Source organism: Cannabis sativa, chromosome 5, assembly GCF_029168945.1.
Source record: "Cannabis sativa cultivar Pink pepper isolate KNU-18-1 chromosome 5, ASM2916894v1, whole genome shotgun sequence".
Taxonomy (NCBI): Eukaryota; Viridiplantae; Streptophyta; class Magnoliopsida; order Rosales; family Cannabaceae; genus Cannabis; species Cannabis sativa.
Window position 1 is genome coordinate 8,786,175 of NC_083605.1, and position 23,875 is coordinate 8,810,049.

Genomic DNA, 23,875 nt, shown 5'->3' on the forward strand with positions numbered 1-23,875 from the left:
TATGACTGAGAGTGCAATTCGAAGTTCTAAGTGTGGATTCAATAAGGAATTAATAAGTTAGGGAATTTACTTGGTAAATTCGGTTCGACTTATTGGAAGCTCGGTTTATATAGGCCCATGGTCCCCATACTAGTTGAGACCATACTGCTTGTAAGACTCAGCTAATTGATTTTGATTAATCAATTATAATTATAAAGTTAGACTATGTCTAGTTTATGAATTTTCACTATGTTATGGCTTGATTGTGAAGAAATAGTGTTTTGGGGTTTATTTGTTAATTAATAGACTTTATGGAGTCTAATTAATAAATATTATAAATGACAATTTTATTTGATAGTTATTTCAATTATTAAATAAATAGTTTGTCATTAGTAAGGTTGAATTGGAAAATATGGTATTATTGAAAAGAAGAATACGTGGTTGAAATAAAGTGGCAAAATTGTAACTATGGATTGGCTCATTTAAGTGTACGGCCAAGTGTGATTTATTGCCCAATATTTTATTCTTTTTTAATCCATTTAATTCAACCCTAACCCTATTGAAGAATAGTATAAAAGGAAGGTTATGGTCTCATTATCCAACTAATGCCTCCAAAGCTGAAAACCTAGATGAGACCTCTTCCTTCTTCTTTCTTCTTCAATTCGAAATACTAAGCCTGTCTTCACATTAAATATTTTCAGCCATTAGTGATAGAGTAGTGCCCACACACATCAAGTGGTATCTCAATCATAGTGTGTAAGACTATAGGAGATTCCAAACAACAAGAAGGAGGATCAGCATCAAAGGAAGGAGAGAAAGAGATCCAGGTTCAGATCTTGGTGATGCTCTGCTAGAGAAAGGAATCAAGGACTAGAGATCTGAACGGAAGGAGTCATTATATTCCGCTGCACCCAATGTAAGGTTTACTAAACTTTATATGTGTTTATTTCATTATTTTAGAATTCATATTAGGATGTTAATGAAACATACATGGCAGTAAATCTAGATCCATCACATACAGTCTCCTCAACCTTTTTCATAGCCAGGGCCTTGTGTTCAAGATATAGTTTTTAGTACTATGAGTCTATTTCTTTCTCTTTAACCACCAGCGTGGCATCCAGTCTTCCTTGCCCTTCTTGATGTCAAGTGTAGCCTGGGTTTGGATTTGCTCAATTTCTGCGTGTAAGGCCCCATTTTTAGATGTTAAGGATTGAACTTTGGCGCGAAGATGGCTCAGTTCAATAGTCATGTTGCCCACTTCTTTGGCTGTCGTCTCCGTAAATAAACCCATCAGATGAAGAAGTAGACAGTCAAATGACCTTCAATACTTAGGTGTTATAGCAAAAAGAATTTTTTTTTAGAAGGTTGAGGCTTACTCCTGCTGCCTGTTGTTTGGTGGCCACTAATAAAGTGTATGGGTCGACCCTACTACTTACAACCCATTTTTCGAACGTGAGCTCACTCATGCTAAGAACCACACTATCCAACATCTCCGTAGCAAAAAGAGCTACGACTCTGCAGCTTTAGGCACTAAGGTCTGACTCACCATAGCCATGTCCAACACCAGGCTAGGTGAGGAGGGTAGATGAATTCCTTCTGTAATCTCAGCTGTCTTGATGGAAGACAACCGGTTGGCCCATTTTTGGAGCATCACATGTTCACTCTCATGATGCCTCTTTAAGGTGGTAGTAGATTACCCACTTTGGTAAGGTAGTCCTGACCCAGAACAGGAGGCCTCATGGGGAAAGAAAATCCCAGTTGAGGAATCTTCCCCAAAGTCGTGCGCTGAGTTGGGTCACTAGAGGTAGACTTAGGAGTTGAACCCTCAGGATGATGTTAAGAGGCTGGTAACTGAGATTGGCGTGAAGCAGACTGCGATGGCACTATTTGTAGCTAGTAGGGAGACAAAACCGATTGTTTTTGTGATTGTTGTAGTTGTTGTTGCTATTGAGGGTGTTATTGGTGTTGTGGTTGTCGCAGTTGTTGTCGTTGGTGTTGTGTTTGTTGTTACTAATGCTATTGTTGTTGGATTGGGAGTGATGCAATGGAAGATGTGTTATGTGCCGTCAAGTTCGGGACCAAAGACTTGATCTTCTTGGCACTGTGACTCGGGGAAGAGCTTGATCCGTTGCGCTTGGACTTGGTAAAAGCCTCATTTGAGAGAGAAACGACCCATCCAGGCTGTCATCAGAATCCCCTATGTTTGGCACAATGTCACAAATTACTCCATCCACAGGCAAAACTTCTTTCGAGGTTCGCTCTCCTGGAGCGACTGGCACGTCAAAAGCCTCCCAGAAGGTAGGGGTCTCTTTCCTATCACCTACCAGAGTTGAAGAGCCCGGTACTAGAGATACAACCTTGGTGGGAGGAGTGATCTGCCTGACGTCAGATGATGGAGAGGTAGAGGGAAGGCTTGGCTTTTGGATCCTGGAAGCCCAGGTCTTGGACTTCCCCTTACCTCCTCCCTGACTGTTCTTAGCCTTGGCCAGAGCAGCGTTGATTTGGCTACCCAAAGATTTCAACATTTTGAACTCTGGAGTACCTGCACATAAAACAACAATATATGCAAATAAGAACCACAAAACTGATCGATCTCACTAAAGGAAATAATGACAGCAAAATGAGAAATCTACTAAAGAGGCTCGTGCATGGGTGCAACCCTTTAGTGAGACGCTATAAGATTGCCCACAAGCGAAGGCAGCTATGCCCCCATGACCAAGAAAGCTACCAGATTCCTCAAATTTGGGTAGAGACATAGCCATTAAAGGGTCCACTGTAATAGTGTCTGGAAGTGCTCCTGGATTCTTAAGGCTCCTAATGATTTGATCTACTTTATCTATGTAATCCTTCATGGGGTATCTACGACAGTTTATGCCTAAGAAATTTTTGTCAAATCCTCCATGATTCCCTTGGGACATGTGATATAGACTGGGGGTACGAAGAATGCAGAAGAGTCTATTACCTCTTCTCGAAGTACTAGCTCCCAGAGTCCCCACATCGGGGTACGCGGCAGCGAACCTCACTAAAATCTCTTCCTCCTCTGACAAAGGATCGAGATGGTGTGACAACCAATGAGATTTCAATGTATTGTCATTTCTAGCTGCCTCAGTGATGATAGCAACCAACTCAGCAAAAATGACCTCTTTCCTTTCCTTTGGAGGTTAACGTTGCCCTTAGAGGTTGACAAAACTTTATAATCAGACAAGCCTACGAAGAAGTTTGGTCGTCACTAAGCCCTCAACTTTAAGTTGATCTTCGGAGGAGGCCCTGTATTGAGCCTCTTTTTTAGCTATCTCTTCTGTCCTAGTGCTCTGGGGAGGGAGTTCTACTGAAAATCATGCACATTAGTAAAACTATGAAAATGTAGCAGAATCAGACCCAAACAGGAATTAAGTTAAAAAGTAAGAATACCTCGAAGATGGAAACTTAGGCGTAGAGATGGCACCCTCTTGGTAGGAAACTAGGAGGAGAAAAACCAGTATTCATGGAGGTCGTGAGTACGGTTCGTGTGGCAAATGGGACAATAAGAATTCAAACGCTTATCTAACTTGTAGAACCCCAGCTTTTTCATGTCCATCCTCATTGGATTAGCTTTTGCACTGTAAAAGTAAGGAATTTCCTCCAAAGAAGGGGTTGCTAGGTTGTTCATCTTACAAAATACATACCACCCTACCAAGAGCCTGTATGACGAGGGGATCAACTGAAAAGGAGTAATCCCAATTTTTTCAACTAGGTTCGCAAAAAAAGTCCTCAGAGGGAGGTGAGGGCCACTAAAAATGTGAGACCAGCTCCATGCACTAAATCTCTCTGTACTGATGGAAGCAAATTCTCCAATAATAGAAAGTCTGTGCCACATTAATCCAGGAACATTGCGAATGCCGACAACGTCGGAATAAGCTTGCAACATCCCATAAGATTGGAAGCAATTGTCTTTTTGATCCATTTCTCAAATGGAGTCATTATGAGCCTGAGCAGGTGGAGGAGTCTTGAACCCCTTCCCTTTTCTAGTTTTCACAGGAAGGTCCTTCTCAGCAGTGATTTCATTTTCGGGAGTGGTCTCCAAGGCCTCCTTAGGATGAGGTGCCACTGTAGGGACTACAATTTGATCTTGTCCCACAAAAACTCTTTTAGTAGGAGAGATAAGTAAACCCTCAGTAGGAGCAATCATGCTTGCGGGAAGGTCCTGGTTCAAGTCCATAGTTACTACCACAAAAAAGGAAAGAAAAAGTAAATTTCTTTAAATGGCTGATAGATGGAGGGAAAATAGTCACCAGATTAACATCCTAGTCGATTTAATCTCACAAAAAATGAGTATCAGGGCAAAGGTTCTCTCCCACACTCTATCCCAATGGTCGGCACAAAGGCAGTCCTAGCCCTAACTTGAACAAAAATTTCTACCCTAGACGTGAGATGTAAGAGGTTCGGATAGCGGGTTAGCGTACTTACTTGTCTAATACGGAGGGAAGAGTTACACGTTAAAGTAGTTGGCCTAAAAGCTCCATAGCTAGTCGATGCATTGGTCACAGCTAGCCTAAAAATCAAACGCTTCACCTAACGAGGATTTTGGTTGATCGAGTCGGAGAGGTTTGGTGATAGGAAAAAGCCTTGCATGGATGCATAGTAGGTTTTGGATTGAAATTTCTAACTCCTCTTGCATGCAAGAAGTTGGCTGATGAAGAGAGAAATTACAGAGAGAAATATGAACCTTCATGTGAAAGAAGTAAAAAGAATGCTATTGAGGGCAGTTTATATTTCAAAAAGAAATCTGGCCCCTACAAGATCAATGATTCAGACTCTGTAGTGGATCCAACAGTTAGGGAGATAAGAGGTACGATATAATTAGTCTTGGGCCCACTAAGTCATGACGATGGGCCCCTTCATTCAGTCGTTAGTTGCCACCACCTCTTTTTCCATATGCGCCTCGCCACGTGCCACAAGGGCCACGTGAGACCTTCAAAGGGTTACTTGGGTAGCACAAAGGAAAGATGTCTCATTCACCCTTAATAGGATACCGCCCTTGAGGAAGATGTATCCTTGACCTAAAACATCAGCACGTGTCATTAGCTAGTACCGAGAAAAGATGGCAAGCTCCCAGAACTCAAGGAGTTTCAAAAGCTTGGGGAGTAAATGTTATCCAAGTTTTCGTGCATGAGACACGTGTTATGATTAAAGGACAAAGTGTATTAGCGGAAAGGATTAATCAAATTAGCCCATACGGTATCCCAGAGAGAACATCTCGGCAATCCTGGAAGTGTTCGTTAAACGCCTGATAAGGCAAGTCATTTGCAAGAAAAAAAACCCTTTCCAATTCAAAAGATGGTTAAAACAGAAGACTCCTGGATGAAACTTCCTTAAGTAATGAACATGGAGCGGAATAGCAGTTTCAAGGGTACTGACCACGTCAATATCACAAAAAAATTGCTCTATAGATGGTTACACTATGTCCTGACATCAAATCAGATATTGTCCCCTCATGCCAGGCCATGGTAGTGTGCATACGCACCGCAAGACATACCTTTTGCCCAATAGTCTGAATAGAGAGTGTATTGGAAAGGAGGGACCTTTGCGTGACACATGTCTTGGGTTGTACAAAATCCCTTACTACAGTTATGCGCCACACGATATAGAAGGTTCTCCTCAACTGATGGTCAAATTGTCTTCTAGTATTATCAGCCTTGGTAGCGTGTAGGTAAGGAAACCCTGGGTAGGTAAAGGGAATGCCCTTTACCCCATGTGTGTCTATAAATACTCCTATTTTCTTTGAGCAAGGGGAGAACAATTTCTGATTTATAGTTACTCTGCTAAAATTCCTAGAGAGCTTCCTCCTAAGAGAGAAATAAGAGGAATACATAGAGCATATTTGTAAACACTTGTAATGTCAAAACACACGCCCAAAGAGGCTAGTACTGTTGACTCGTGGACTAAGGATCATTAACGTTTGAACCACGTAAAAATCTTCTTATCTATTATTTAATATCTTTAGCGCTCTTAAGTTATAATTATTTAGTTTCCGAAAAACTCAGTAAACACATGGAATAACCAATTATTTATCTCACTAATATGGAAGGATTTAGTAATAACATTCAAAAGTGGATAACATAATCAATCATATGCATGGAAATAAAAGTAATCATATATTGCATTGCCTAATCAAGCAATTCCATATCATAATTTGGCATTATATATAATGTCGCTGTATCAACTAATCAGATGAGCTCGTGCCATAATCTAGCACTAATGTATCGCTTCGTCTAACCAGACGAGTCTGTGCCTCAACCTGGTACTAATATATCGTATCGCGTAACCAGGCGAGCCCGTACCATAGCCTAGTACTCACATGTCACTGCCATTCGTACCTAATAAGGTACACCGCCAGGAAGACACCTAACAACGGTTTTAGTCTATGCCATAACCTGACATCAACATGTCACTGCCACCCGTACCTAATAAGGTACGCCGTCAGGAAGAAACCTAACAATGGTTTTGGTCTATCCCATAGCCTGGCACTCATATGTCATTACTGCACGTACTTAATCATGTACGCTGCCAGGAAGAAACTTAACAATGGTTTCAGTCTATGGCATAACTTGGCATCCACATATCACATCACCTAATCAAGTCCACTTGTATATCACATTTCCTAATTAGGCAAGCCCATGTCTTAGTCTATCATTCTTATGTCGCACACAATCAGGCAAATGCATACCAAAATTTGGCATTCTTATGCCACATTGCACAATTAGGCAAACTCATGCCATAGTTTGACATTCATATATCCCTTCACCTAATCAGGTGAGCTTGTCGCATTCAAATTCTCATTGCCTAATCAGACGATCAATAATTACGAAACTTGTCATGTCATGTGATACATTATACTTTTCTTACCTTTGATCTAAATTCATGCATGTCGGCCAACCCAAGTGGAGAAATATCCCTGATGGCACTACTATAATTTAGCCTTTTAGTGACACTATATAGTGACACTCACTTTTGTGCGAGTCACTAAATAGTTAAGAATGATTTTTAGTGACATGCATAAATAGACTTTAAACTTTCGGTGTTAGTCTCTCATATTGCATGTCACTAAAAACATGAAGAGTCACTAAAAAGTATTACCCATAATTTTCTATTTTTTTCTTTATTAAAAAACTTGACTTATAGAGTCACTTCATGAATAACTAGGAAAATGTGTCCCCACATGCCTTGCATGTCACTGTAGGTATTTTTAATAAAAAAATATATATAATAAAATAATTGGAAAGGCACGGCAATGCTTCTCTCTCTTTCTCAATAAGTCTTTTCAATTTTTTATTATTATTTTTTTATTTTTTCATTAAAAATTATTTAGGGTAATAGTTTCAATAAAACCATAATATTTGTTTCCCCCTCTCTCTCTCTCTCTCTCTCTCTCTCTCTCTCTCTCTCTCTCTCTCTCTCTCTCTATCTCCTTTCTCAACAGAGCGCCTCTTTCAGCTCTTTTTTTATTTTTTTTTATCTCATCTCTATGCTTGCATCTCTCTCTAAAATCTCCAACCCTCCTCCATTGAAGACAACAACCTCCAAACTTCCAGCCCCAAGTCGTCTCCAACTGCTCTACCACTGTAGGTCCACGGTTGATGTCTCCACCACCAAACACCCACTAAGTTCACTCAAACCGCTGGCTTAATCGGTACATTTTTTTTCTATCTGATAATTTTATGTATCTCTGATCTATGCCGTTGGACGGCGTTTGAAGGCCATCGTGGGTCTCACATTTAATGGCGTTTATGATTCTGGGTACACAATCGATGTTCGTGTTCGAAGGGTTTTAGTTCGACAAGCTTGGGTTCGACGGGCATGGTGTTCGACGGGCTTGGTGTTCGACGACTTGGTGTTCGACGGGCTTGGTGTTCGACGGCTTGGTGTTTGACGTTTGTGGTTGACAGTGGCTTTGAATCTGAATTTTTTTTTGTTATTTAGGTTTATTTTGTTATAAGTTTACACTTATATGGGTTTATTTCATTTTAAATAAATATGGTATCAATAAACTAATTTAGGTTTTCTTTTATTTATTTATTTTTGTAATTTTTAATAGAAATTGATATGAGTTTGTATTAAGGCTCATATAATTTATAATTTTAATTTAAAATTGTGTTTATAGATTGTATTACATTTTATTAATAATCTTAATAAAATTATTTTGTATTTTGTTATTTTATTTTTTAGTTGAAATAATAGAATGTTTACATTTACTTAATGAAAATTATTTTTATTATATTTAATTTTATTTATATATAATTAATATAAATTATTATTTATAATATATGAAATTTGAATTAAATCAAATTAAATATTATTTTTTTACAAAAAAATATATAATATAGTGACACTTTTTGTGTGTCACTATAACTCCAAAAATATTAATAAAAAAGAAATAAAAAAGGATACAGTGACACTTCATGTGTGTGGCTGTTACCTTTCCAGTCCGACAAAACCTGACTCTATACACCTATAGTGACACGCAGAAAATAAATGCAAAAGGTTTCAGTGACACGTGTGAAGTGTCACTAAAAATTGTCTTTCCAGTCACCCTCATTAGTGACGCGCGTTGAAGTGTCACTATACACTTTTAGAGTTACTCTATGTGTGTCACTAAAACCCAATTTTCTAGTAGTGTGGTCTCGGTCCTATGTAACAACAATGGTAAACCAATAAGTGTTTATCCTAAAATACTAATTAACAGTTACAAAGGACAACTTAGGGTTTCCTACCAAAACCTATAGTATAAATACACTAAAATAAAACTTATATTTTGGCTCTAAAACATAAACCATATGGTAGAGATTATGGCAAGCTTCGAAAAGGTATATAGAATGTCTAAAACGGACACTCAAGTGAAAAGTTATGGCGAAAATACGATTTCTAATTTCCCGAGACTTCCCAGAAACAGTTAATTGGTTGGGAGGTTAACCGCTTCCACCATAACCAGTTAATTGGTTCACAACCAGTGGACCAACTTGGCAGGTGGCTAAAAGTCACGATTTCTAAGTTTTTCACTCACCAAAATACTACCGAAACCTGTTCAAATCACTCCAAACTTCACAGGGCACATATATATCATAAATACTACCACCCTTATGTTACAAAAATTAAAATTGAGCCCTTCAATGAAAAACTCAATTAACATTCAAACTTAAGCTTTAGAAAATTCTAAACTCGATTTCTAACTCAAAATCACCTCAAATTCAATAAGTAAACATCGAAGCTAGTCCCATGGCTACCAAAGAACAATTCTATAAAATCAAAATCTTCGTATGAATTCTAAATCACAAAGTCACTATATAAAACCAATCGTATTTAATTTAAAACGAAACCAATCCTTACTTTAAGCTCTTCCTCTTCAATAATTTACTATCCTGCTACTACAAAAGCATAAATTACTAGGTTTCGGGTCAAAAATCAAAAAAATATGAATAGAAGGGGATGAGGGTTTCATTCGAATGGTTGAGGAGGGTTTCGTTCGTACGTACTGTTTATGAACTTAATATATATAAACTAAAAAATTTTATTAATTTAAAAAAGATATAATATTATTAATAATAATTATATAATAATATAATATTAATAAAAACTTTATTATTAATATTTATCTTATTATTTCTTAGCCACTAAGAAATCTCTAATTCTAAGACATTTGGTTAACTCCGAGTACCCCAAAATACTTCGATAATTTTAAAATCTGCTTGTCTCAATAATCCCAACAATATTAATAACTAATACTGTTGAGTTATTTTTGGCTTCCAATTGAGTCTCCAGGATCGCCGAAACTAAAAATATTTTTGTCTCACAATTAACTTACATTATATCCACATATTTCAAAAATTTATAATTTATGCTAAATTAGGTTAGCGGGATCATAATCCTTCGCATACTACCTAATCATTCCATAATGTATAATAAATCTTAATTATTCATAATTTGGTTTCCAGAATATTACAAGTTGCTTTCCACCTGGTCGCCTTACAAATGACTTAGAGTATAGTATGAGCGGTTCTGTAAAATCGGGACTTGGACTGCTAAACATACGTGTTGGAACGATTCTTCCTCTGAAAAGATACTTCAAAGACTATTGGGATTATGGTAGAACTAACTCATTCTAGCTAATCCTTAATGGATATATGGTTTTAGCTTTTATTAGATCGTTATATCACATGTTGGGATGGGATGGTTCCGAACCCTATGAGATCACTTGTATGTATACCCTTAAAGCGACTCCTGCGAGGAAGAATTATTCTGGAGGCTTTTTCTACCTCAGAATTTACACAAGTCATCGCAAAGTTATGGTTGAACTTTCCAACTAAAAGGAATTTAAGGACCAATTATTCTGGACAACAGGATTTCATCCTTGTTCATATACAACTTTTCAAAAACCTCATAAGATTCATATCCCACTCTCCCTATTTTTCATATGATGATTCCCTTGCATTTGTATCAATCTCACCATCCCTTTTTTATTTTAACAGCGATGATGCTAAAACCTACCCCATTAGAATTCGCGAAGCGATGTCACCAAATTATAGTGAATTTATCATTTGGAATGAGGGCATCAAGCTTTCTCCTCCTTGAACCAAACTCAGTAGCTTGTGGGTTTCTTAGAAAGAATCAGTCGACCATGGATGTCAAAGATAAAAAATTTTCTTCCTGGCCGTCAGTAAGGGTCCCCCCCTAGGAAGAAGATCAAGATCGGGCTAGTAGGGCGTTACATGTAGTTTACGAGATATGGCTTAATCAAAATTTTTGTGTATTTGAGAAGAAATGCTTGGCTCCACATGCTATGATAAAAGTGCTTAAAGATAGTTTAAAAGCGAGGATAAGACTTGTAAATGAAAGAGAAATATTTAAAAAAGATAGAGGCAGCTTGAATTGTGTTAAAGGCCTATAGATCTAATGTAATGGAAGGGGTATGCTCTAAATTATGATGTAATTTGCTAGTTTTGATTAATTAAAGTTGTTAACTCTAAAATTTCACCAGGTGCTGTCTCAAAGTTATGATGAAGTAGTTAAAATTGAGAGATTATCTCTTGACAATGATATTTGAAGGTTAATCACATAATTTATGTTAATTTGGGTGCCTTTGGCACTAATGGGTAGAAACAAGAAATGATTGATGATTAAATTTTTGAGGCGTGTCGTACCAATATTTTTAGGCATCTTTAAATTCCAAACTAGACAGGAAATAAAACATGAAAGTTGTAGACCTCTTTCTCAGCTTTGCAACGCATTCTTAATTGTCCAATTCTGAGTTATATTTAGAAAGTTATGGTTAATATACTAATAGGCTATGCTGTAGGAGGAATCCCAGTAGGAGAAATGCATGAGTCTCGCCCCAATGAAGAGGCTCCCCCATCTGTGAGAAAATGCACAAGCACACCCCCATAAGCGACCAGGGCCCCACAAGCTTGCCCAAAGCCTCAAAACTCAAGACAATTGGCGTTCGCTCCAAAACTTTGCAAGAGGGAAAATGAGCCAAAGAATGTGACTATCTCATGGCTCATTGCCCATAAAGGGAGAGTCGCACCTTGCCCATAAAGGGAGAGTCGCTCCATGCCTATAAAGAAAGAGTCGCTCCTTCCCCATTGTTGACCGTCCGAATTTTGCTAAGTAAAAATATCGAGGTCGTAACGAAAGGAGAGAAAAATAAGAGAGCTCGAGAGGTACCACGGGCAAGGGGTCTCCTAACGATGTCGCGCTGCAGCAGGTCGGAGGGATCTCTTGGTGTCGCACCATTGAGTAAGTGTTGTTGTCACTATTTTGGGCAATTGACATTGTCACTATCTCAGCCAAGTGACATTATCGCTTCTAGAGATGGAAGTTACAGGAGGAAGCAAGCACTACGAGATATGATGAGGAATTCCAAAGGGTATCAAAGGTGCGCCTAGGAAAGGATGGATCAGAGGGTACGACCACGATACCTGAAAAGGCTAATAAAGAGTAGTGGCAGAGGCGTGCTTGTGTCAGTATCACATGACACTCAACCAACAATGCCTCCATCTCACTACCACATGTCATCATAATAATATATGGTCCTCACCAGGACCACTTATAGTTTATTTTGTAAACAACACCAATAGAGCCTAACTATAAATACACTATACTCTAATAGAGGGAGTTAGAGCCTTGTAATTTGGGAGAGATATTTTTTGAATAAAAAAACATCTCACATCTTCTCTCTGTTATATTTTGACATTAAGATTATTTTAAAATTATTATCCGTTATTACTCAAAATTTCTGACTACAATGTAGTTGATGAGTTTTCTCTGTCAACAAAAATCTTATTAATTAAAAAAAAAAATTCAATTAATGTAAAATATATTTCGTATAACTAATTAAAAAATAAATTGACAATATTAGTTATTTAAGTTTTTTTTTTTATATAAGATGTATACATGTATATTTTTCTAAATAAAATGTAATATAATACTATAATATAAAATAAAAATAACAAATAATGTCATGATAAAATTAATAGGGGTTCTCTTTTTCTTTTTGACGCGGTGATCAAAATCACACATGATTAACAAAGTAGCAATCCATAATCGGCGAAGGCACCTCCTCTCGAACCAGGATAGCTCATCGTCTAATCGAAGGGCATGTTTTGCCAACCATGTGTTGTAGAATTCTAATCCCGAGCCACATGAGACAAATCTGCCCTCGGAAATTTAGACAATTAAGCTATAACGTCTACAAAACAGCACCACATCAGATTGAAGAAACACCTTCCCATTATTAATAATTGTCTCCAGAGCTAGCGAAACTGAATAAACAATGCAACACCAAACCAAAAAATATAGTTATATTAGAATGACAATCTTCAAAATAAAATTAATATACAAACTTAAAAATTGACACGCAACTCATATCACTAGCTCAACATTACTAAAAAAATAAAAACTACAAAATTTTTAAGAATAACTAGCCAAAAGTATTACCCTTTGGCTAGTAACAACATACTAGTAACCTAATATATATTGCTGAAAATCAAAATCAATCAAATTATATTTAAAATTAAAGTTATGAGTAAATTCCTTGTAATTGTAGACCCTCCACAAAAAAACCTACAAAATAAACAAAAAATAAATTCTATTACCACACAAGATAATGGAAAGAGATAATGTGAAAGAACAATGATATATCAATCCATCTTAAATATAAGGACATAAAAATTTGAAATATTTATCTGTTAAAAGTGAAAAAAAGTCGTTGAAGTAGAAATCATGAGCACAAAAAGAATCACTTTTCTTGCTAATTGACCATACCACAAAACTAGCCTAAACAAATAGGGACAAACCATAAAATATGGTACAAAAACCATAAAAGGCACATAAGTCGTAAAAGGTATCAAAACCATCAAAAAAATATAGTACAAAAAACTTGAGTGGTCTTAAAAATACTTTAAACATATATTAACTATTAGAATAGTTAGCAAAAAGAAACAAATCAAACAATTATATATACATATATAAATAAATACGAATAATAAAAAATATTAAAAATACTTTATCAGATTTATATAACAAAACTATGCATAAAACTCATCAAGATTAAATAGGAAAATGTATAAAAATTCGAATGTCTAATGTCGGTATCAATACTCAAAATATTAAATATACCAAATACGATATTGAAACTAAATTTGACACCCTTAGAAAATATTAACACCCTTAGAAATTAAAATTAAAAGTGAAAGTTGACCTTTTCATCATAAACTTCACACCTAGAAAATACGCACAGACTATATTTATTATAATAAAAAACTATTTATAATAATTACGAATTAAATTAATATAAATAAAATAATACTATTAAAACATAATTGACTAAAAAATTATTAAGTTATATCAAACCGTAATAAATAAAAATAAAAGATTATAAACATCTTAAAACAAATAAATATTAATAGACAAAATAAAGTTGACTAAAATAATGCAATAAATGAAAAGAGCCCAAAATTAAAATTTACATTAAAATTATATCGGTGGCAGAACCTAAATCAATACAAAAAATGATAAATACCATTTTGGACTCTGGGTTTTGCAAAAGTTATTAATTGGACCATCTGTTTTGTTAAATGACAAAATAGACCCTGTATTTTCTAAAATGGTACAAATAGGACCCTGAATTGATTTTTTTATCAAAATAAAATTTAATTATAATCCGATCTAAAAGTATTATCACAAAATTGTTTATATTTTCTGCATCTGTTCGTATTAGGAATTATTTTCAAGTTGATTATATTAAAAAAAAAAGTTGTCAAAAATTAAGCTCAGGGTCCTATTTTTACTATTTTGGAAAATACAGGGTCCATTTTGTCATTTAACAAAACACGTGGTCCAATCAGTAATTTTTGCAAAACACAGTGTCCAAAATAGTATTTACCCTACAAAAAACTTGCCAAAATAAATATTAATTAAGAAATAAAATATTGCAAAAACCTAATATTGTTATAAATATTAATAATTATGTGGATGTCCAAATCTTTTATTTATTACCATTAATTGTAATCAACATTCCTCTTTTTCTTAGTTTCCCTTTTTCTTAGTTTCTTAATATCTCACTCTTGTATTTGTATAAATAGGAGTTCACCCCATTGGAATAAACAACTCAAAAATTCTCATTCACTTTCTCTTTCTCTCTTCATCTTCTTCTTCTTTCCTCTCATCTACTTTATATTATTTTATAACACGTTATCAAACCGAGTCTCTGCCCAAGCTTCAAGCATGAGTCTCTGCCCAAGTCCCAATGTAAGTATCTTGTTAAAGTTCTTGAATTATTTCAAAGTCAAAATACACTAAATATATTTATATATACTCCTCTGACTGAAACAATTTCAAGAATCATTTAAGTTTCTTTTTTCTTTTTATCTATATATCTATATATTATATATGTATGTATATATTTTTATATATTTATTATTGATTTCATATATATATTATGTTATTATCATTCATAATATTTACAATATATGTGTGCCTATGATATGATAGAGAAAATCTATATAAATTATACATATATCCAGAAGATTATGTATCATCGATAAAATATTGCATATATCCTAAAGATTATGCATCATTGATAAAATATTGCATATATCCTGAAGATTATGCATCATCGATAAAATACTGCATATATCCTGAAGATTATGCATCCTCGATAAAATACTGCATATATCCTGAAGATTATGCATCCTCAATAAAATATTGCATATATCCTGATGATTATGCGTCCTCAATAAAATCTTGCATATATCCTGAAGATTATGCAAACGTAATATTCATTATATAGTTGATGGATATATAATGAAAGAGATGAATACATATTTATATATATGTTCTTGTATTCTTTGAGGACAATGAAAAGTAATCTAATATCGATATAGATTTTGACAAACATTTCCTGAAGTAAATGTTTTATATTTATCGAAGAAAAAAAAATGATTGTATTTACGTGAATACAACTAAAGAATCATTAAAAATGATTAGTATTGATGCAATTTTACAGTGGGTTTTGAATACCCAAAAAGAATGTTAAGAAAATTGCATTGAAACATCAAAGTATAAGAATAACAATGAGCATGACTAATGTCATTTAAATACATGAGGCAATATTTATTGTTCATCATTCCCTACAGAGAATGATACGAATTGAAGTCAATCACTTTTAAAGATTCCTCCTATTAGTCATGTTATTATACATTGTTATTACTTGCAATGTTTGAAATTATTGAATCTGACATATGTTAAAGATTAAATTTTGCATACATCTTGGAGACTATGCAAAAATTGCATTCATATATTCTTTAAAATATCGTAAAAGAAATTGTTGAATAATTTCTTATATTTTTTATGGATGAATAAGTAATAAATTTTTAAGAAATTTATAATAATGTTCTACTTGTTCAACGTCATTCCCCGAAGTGAATGTAATGATTTTAAATAATCAATGACATTATTTACTACTCAAATATTTCCAGAAAAAGTGGAAACAACCAAAAGATGAGATACCACACATAATCAAAGTGCATGAAATCTATATATCATGTATGGAATTGAATAATAGTGGTCGCGTACCTGTAGTACGGACATACTTATAATCAAGATAAAAGTATACTTGATTATTTAATAGAATGTGAATTGTACAAACTTATTGTACATGTAGAATATTTAAATATCATTACCTAAAGAGAATGAATAGACATGAAATTCTATTTCAAAGAATATAGATTTCACATATATTGGTAATGCCAGAAGCAAATTAATATATACATATTTTATTATTTCTTGAAATCAATAGTTTCAAACTATTGTTAGTACAGATATGTATATATATAGTTACTATTAACTATATAATTCAGTTTGCATATTCCCAAAAGTGGATATATAATTTACTAATATTTGTTAGTGATCCAATATAATCAAAGTGATAAAGAATCACAAAATGATTATTTGAAAAGCTTCCTGAAGAAGTCTTACATACAATTGCTACTTGGAGTAGTAAAAGATATTTGTATGTACCTAGATGTATAACTTTTATCTAGTTATGAAAGTAATAAGAAATAACTTATTGTATGTACTGGTTGTACATTTAAATATATAATATATCAAGTCATGATAATTAGACTAATTAATAGTCTATTAATAAATTAGACGACTTGTTAAAAAGATACCAGGAAAAATGAATGATATATTATGGTTATATCTATTTGACCATTACAATAACATGATGAAGTTGTCATGTATCTTTAAATTATACACATCATTAAATTGATGATAGTGATTCCTGAAGAAATATAAAATTTGATAAACATAATAGTGACTCCTGAAGAGTGTATATGTTTTGGAGAATAATATAATTATATTATTCGTGTATATAAAAATGAAACTTTTTATGATTACTTATATGTTGTAGTGATTTTACATTACCTTGTGAAAGTTTCATTAAAATACAAATTATAGTGAACCTGAAGTTCATGAATTGAGTTATTTTGACATGATCAATCATATGCAATAAATTGTCAAAGGATTTGACTAAATTTTGTTGAAGAACCAGAAGATTCTTCTCATTATTAATTTATAAGGCTCAAAATAAGAATATGCATATATTTGCACATAAAAAATATTTAAATTATATTTATTTAACAATCTTGAGCCATTGTTAGATTTTTATTGCATAGTTTCTTATCGATGTGATAAGATTTTATGATCATGCATTTACAAAATGTGTAAATTTATGTATTTCTTATTATACACGTGTGACTCATTCTTAGAAATGAATTAAGTTCATAAGTATTGAACTTGGACCTGAAGTTTATTGAACCTGAAGTTCAATGTCATATAGTATATATGGGTTTAAATAAATATTGATTCATTGTGATATATTGAAATCCCTATAGGTGTATTAATATTATTAGATATCACAATTTTTAAAAATTCTCTCGATCAGGGGGAGAGAAGCAGTTGGGATCGATGATAATTTTTGAAAAATGATCCTTGCACAAAGTATATAAGAACGATATAGTTCAAAATGATATATACCAACTGCAAATCAATATTACTCAAAGTTGAGATAGAATGAGTTGAAAACGCCTAAAGCGTAAATGAACAATATAGAAATTATTAGTAAACGTTCATTTGATTTGTCCTGAAGTTGTTAAATCTAGAAGTACTCATGGAGATACCTTAATGTTATAAAGTATTAAAATGATAACCGTGATGAAAACGGTACTCGAAGAGACTCCCAAGAGAAGTTAGACATAACACATTTCATCATAATTGAATCCCTGAAGTGATTCGTTATAGGTACCTATAAATGATAAACATATTTGAAAATATGTAATTTAAAGAGATCTCTATAAGTTATGTCAATATGGGAGGAAATTATCATTTATTAAAATTTTTGTCGTCAATAAATATTGAATGTGTGCATATGCAATAAACTAACATGAGATAGCAAGGATCATTGTATTAGATTGTCGAGAATTATCGACATACATTTTAATTTTTGGCCAAAATATTATGACGCAGTCCAGGCAAATTTACTCACATAAAGTGAAGTAAGACCTGTAGGGTGTGTAAATAAATATTTCTAATAAAAAATTTGCATATATGTATTGTACATAATGAATTGTTGTACAAAGTTTGCATAGACATGAGATTGATTGAAGTAAGGCTTAAATATTGAGAAAATATAATCATGATTTGATTATAGCCTGGAATATATTTTATGAGAATTTATAAGCGTCACATAAATATTGCAACAAAAAATTATTTATTTGGAGCTCCTAATATAGTGAGAATTTGAAATAAGCCTTATCTAAAAGTTTAGAAGAATTTAATACATGTCTTAAGTGATATAAATTCTAAGTCGCGCGCACTATATGACAAAGATCTTTGTGTGAAATAAAGACATGTAAGTAAATTATTGTTTGAAAAATACGTATGGTTGTCTATGCAGTATAAATACGTATATTATACGTTGTGATAGACTCTTGAAGAGTTTTTGATTAATTGCAAAACAAACTTTTATTTCTTTTGTATATCGAGAAATATTAAATGTATAAAGTTTGTTCATTAGTATTGAAGTCCTGAAGTACTTCATATGTATTAAGAATTATAGATATATGATCATTTGATATGGAAATTAAGATCATACAACAAGGTGGAACAAATATATAGTCTTGGAGTACCATCATTGTCACAAACAAAAATTTATATTATCATTAATGTGTTATGTTCATATCTACTTGAAATGTTAAATTTTAGTATGAACAAGATTGTATATACACATGAATGATACAATTAGTTGGATAAAGATTAATGTTCCGTGAACCCCTCATCTATAATTTAGATGTCCATACATACTCTGGAAGAGTTATAGAAAATATATGATCAAAGATTATATATGGTGATATTTTAAAAGTGATAACAATAATCTTATGAGATCTATTATCACTAAAAGAATTATGGATCATATGTGCATGAGGGGGAGACATATTCATGTTGCACTCTTTTTCCCTTAGCTCAGGTTTTGTCCCACTGGGTTTCCTGGCAAGGTTTTTAACGAGGAAACTTGCAAATAGTTATGAATATGAAATATATATTGTACTCTTTTTCCTTAGCTCAGATTTTGTCCCACTGGATTTTTCTGACAAGGTTTTTAAAGAGGCAACTTTAAATCATGTTAACATACTTGCATTTTATGAAGCAAGTAGAGAATGTGTGTGAGTTAGATCATTGACATAGCATATTCGGGAAACATATGGATTGCACGCAATAAAGAAGTATCAACCCAAGCAATTCTCTATGGATAATACTGCTTGCATCGCTCAACTAAAAGGATGGTACATTGAAGGAGATAGAGTTAGAACACATTTCACGAAATTCTTCTTTATACGCTTCAAGAAAATACATATTGGTGTTCAACATATTTAATCAAGTGTCAATCTTGTAAACTTATTCACAAAGTTATTACCAACATCAACATTTGAGAAGACGTCAGATAAGATCGAAATTCGTCGATTAGAAGATTTCCACAAATGCTTAAATGAGGGGGAGTTAGTTTACACTATACTCTTTTTCCTTTGATCAAGTTTTCAGCAAGATTTTTAATAAGGCAGTTATTATGGACATCCAAGGGGGAGTGTTATAAATATTAATAATTATGTGGATGTCCAAACCTTTTATTTATTACCATTAATTGTAATCAACATTCCTTTTTTTCTTAGTTTCTTAATATCTCACTCTTGTATTTATATAAATAGGGGTTCACCCATTAGAATAAACAACTCAGAAATTCTCATTCACTTTCTCTTTCTCTCTTCATCTTCTTCTTCTTTCCTCTCATCTACTTTATATTATTTTATAATAAATATAAAGTTGTAACCATATAATATAAATGCTAATAAAAGTACCAAAACAAAAGGCTAATAAAACCTAATTTTACTACCAAATTTAAAGCAATTAGAAGAAACAAAAAAGTTAAAAAATATTTAAAATAAATTAAAATAATAAAAAAAGACAAAAACATAGTTATTAACGACATCAATCATGTCCCATGTAATGTTATCACCGGTGAACTCAGCCTTGATAATAGAAAACGAATAACCCATGGCTGCCGGATATCATAAAGCAAGCACCTAGATCTTACCGATCATTGAAAGTTGCAAAGAATCTCAAACAAAACACATGATAACTATTAAATGGAAACTAAAAAAAGAATCTTATATCAACAAATACTACCTTAGCAACTTAAACAAAACACATGATAACTATTAAACTAATAACACTACAAAAAATTTTACTTTTACTCACAACAAAATTTGTGAATAAAGATAAAAAAGTTGTGACTAATTATAAATTATTATTATTGTGTTGTAACTAAAAGGTCCGTGACTAAAAGTATTAGTCACAAAAATTACAATTTGTTGTGACTAAATGTGTTTTTAGTCACAATATTTGTTGTCACTAAAAGTAAATTAGTGACAACTTGTAACTAAATACTATGTTTTAGTCACAAGTAATTTTTTGTTGTGACTAAAAAATTTTCACTAAAAGTAGCAGTTTTTTATAGTGTAATAAAATAATAAGATGCCTATATACGAAAGACGAATATATTACTTACCGAACAAATATATAATTATACAAATAACAAAGGAATTTTAATCATGAAATGATGTGTATTATGAAGCTTCTAAAATAATAGGTAGAGATCTACGATTCTTAAGCTTCTCCCACATTCTTAGTCACTTTTTTTTTTCAGCACCATTTCTTTTTCTTTAAGTACATTCTTTTCTCTCTTTGTTTTGTATCATCAAAAACTTTTTTTTTTCTAAAATCTATTTTTATCATGCTTTTAAAAAAGAATTATAACCAGCTACATCATTAATTGTTTGAATTTAAGAAAAGTACTATCTTGACCTATATTTTAGTATGTGGGAAGTATATGTTTTTTTTACCATTATCAAATAAGTCATTCCAAATTAAAAGTAATCTTTTAGTTTATTTTATATTTAATTAACCAAAATAAAATATTTTAATTTAGTTATATAATTAAAAAAAAAACACTAAGACATTAGTTTGGTTTTGTTTTAAATTTTTAATAAGCTCCATTTTAAGGTTATATTATCCCATATGTGTTTTTGTTACCTATTTGATTAATTTTTAAACTATAGTTTTATTTTTAAGTTATATAATGTTATTGATCAAGATAATTTACGTTATTTATTTTTTAATTTCTTTATAGCAACTTTCACATTACCTTCCAATATAATTAATGAGTTACAATAAAATATAAAAAAACTACCAAATAATTAATTAGTATATAAGAAATATATAAGTATAATTTTTTTTCTTTGTACTATAATCATTGTATAATATTTAAGATATCATTTAGTTTCTTCACAAATTAATTGTTTTTAGATATTTATTGAAAATAATTCTATAAAATAAGCTTATATAAAGTACGTACATACCATATGGTAGCTTTAAAATAAATTTACAAATAATTTTTAGTAATTTATAAAATAGCTAAACGTTTTTATGTCCTGTCTATTGACATGGTGTTTTATGTTTTGATTTAGTCTCCAAAAGTTCTTATTTGTTTGTTTGCGGTCAGAGTTTTGTTTGTTGTGATTACGTGCTATTATGGCTGAAGAGGTGAGGAGAGGTTATGCCAGTATCTCGATTGAGGATGATGAAGATGAAGGCCTATTGTTTGACAATGGTGATCAAGAGATGCCTGAGTTCGATGCACGCTGGTGCTTAGTCGGCCGATTATTAACAGATAGATCTCTGGATTTCATGGCAATGCAACACAAGATGGCGTCCCTTTAGAGGCCGGGCAGGGGATTAAGTGTGAAAGAGTTGGATCCAAATCTTTATCTTTTCCAGTTTTTTCATGAGTTTGATGTAGAGAGAGTGATTGAAGGAAGCCCCTGGACTTTTGATAGGGTCCCTCTGGTTTTTACAAGGCTTAAAGAAGGTGATGATCCAAGAATGGTGGTAATAAAGAAGCTGGATTTCTGGGTTCAGATCCATAGCTTAACAGCTGGGTTTAAATCTGAGACTGTGGTGAGACAGTTAGGAAATTTTGTTGGCTCTTACGTTGAATCGGATAAAAATAATTTTATGGGCTTATGGAGGGATTATTTCAGAGTAAGAGTTTCGGTTCAAGTAGATCGGCCATTAAAACGCAAGAAAAAGCTACAGTTGAAGAATGGGCTTGAATGTTATGCATATTTTAAATATGAAGACCTTTCCACTTTTTGCTTTATTTGTGGAATTTTGGGGCACTCGGAGAAGTTCTCTGATGTAAACTTTACCACACCACAGCACTTGATTAAGAAGAACTATGATCTTGAGATGAAGGCTGACCCACGACGTCGTCGTCAACATACCATCGGTGCAAAATGGCTTCGTTATGGGCTATCAAGCAGCGTGGGCAACTCCAGTTGACATGGCAGTGGAAGCTTCAGGGGACAAGGTAGTGATGACAGGGAGCAATCAATGGAGGAAAATCAGGGATTGAAAGGGGTTATAACAGGGAAGCATATTGCTAATTTAGGAGTAATGGTAGGAATCAATCCCGAGTCTGTAGTGGTGAATATGGAAACTAATAAAGATGGCAATATGGATATTTATTCATGTAATAGTCTCGGTCAACAGGAAGTTAATGAGGAGGATGAGTTGATGATTTTAGAAAATAAAAGAAGAAAGACTTTTCTAAAGGAAGCTAATGGGCCGATAGATATTCAAAATGCCAACACAACTGTTTTGGAGGGTCCAAAAAACTCATTTGGTGCGGGTTCTGGTATCCAGGTCCGCAAGGAGTTATGAATGTTCTAAGCTGGAATTGCCGGGGGCTTGGGAACCAACAAGCTATTCAATTCCTAAAAGAGCTACTTTCTCAAAAGAAACCCAATTTGTTATTTTTATGTGAAATTGATAAAAATCGTGCAAATAATGTGGGCCGGTTATTGGGCTTTGAAGGAGTTTTTGTTGTGGAGGCCCAAGGCTTGAGTGGGATTTGATTATGTGTTGGAAAAATAGAGAGGAGGCCCGTATTCTTGGTTACTCCCAACATCACATTGATGTTGAAGTAACGATAGATGACCGACTTCAATGGAGGCTCACCGGACTGTATGGAGAGCCGAACCGAAATTTGCGTCGTGAAACGTGGACGCTTATGCGTTCTCTGGTGACTCAATCGGTGCAATCTTGGTGTATGATCGGAGACATGAATAATCTCCTGAACTTCAGTGATCAGCGTGGTGGACGTAGTTACCCTTGGTGGTTACTGGAAGGATTCCAACAGGCGGTTCAGAGCTGCAATTTGGTTGATGTTGAGCTCCAAGGCCACCGTTACACCTGGGAGAGAGGCAGGGGAACCCAACATTAGGTGGAAAGCCGACTGGATAGGGCTTTGGTCTCTAATAATTGGTATGATTTCTTTCCCCAAACTAGATTAATTAATCTGGAAACTTCCACCTCCGATCATTGCCCAATTTTTCTTGAGATTGAATGCAATTCTATTCCTAGTTCTAATAAAAGGTTTAGATTTGAGAATGTGTGGTTGAAGGAACCCGTTTGCTATGAAATTGTTAAGAGTTGCTGGAATGAGAGTGGACATATGGATGTTTTTTCAAATATTAATTCTTGTGCTTCTGCTTTAACAATATGGGGAAAAGATGTTACTGATAATTTCAAAGCTAGAATAAATAAATGCAAAAAGGAGTTGAAGCTGTTAAAGAACAAGAGAGACTCCCTGTCTGTCAACAGGTATACTGAAGTGAAAAAGCAACTTTTTGAAATCTTAGATCAGAAAGAGGCTTTTTGGAAAGGGAAATTTGCGGCAAAAGTCCCC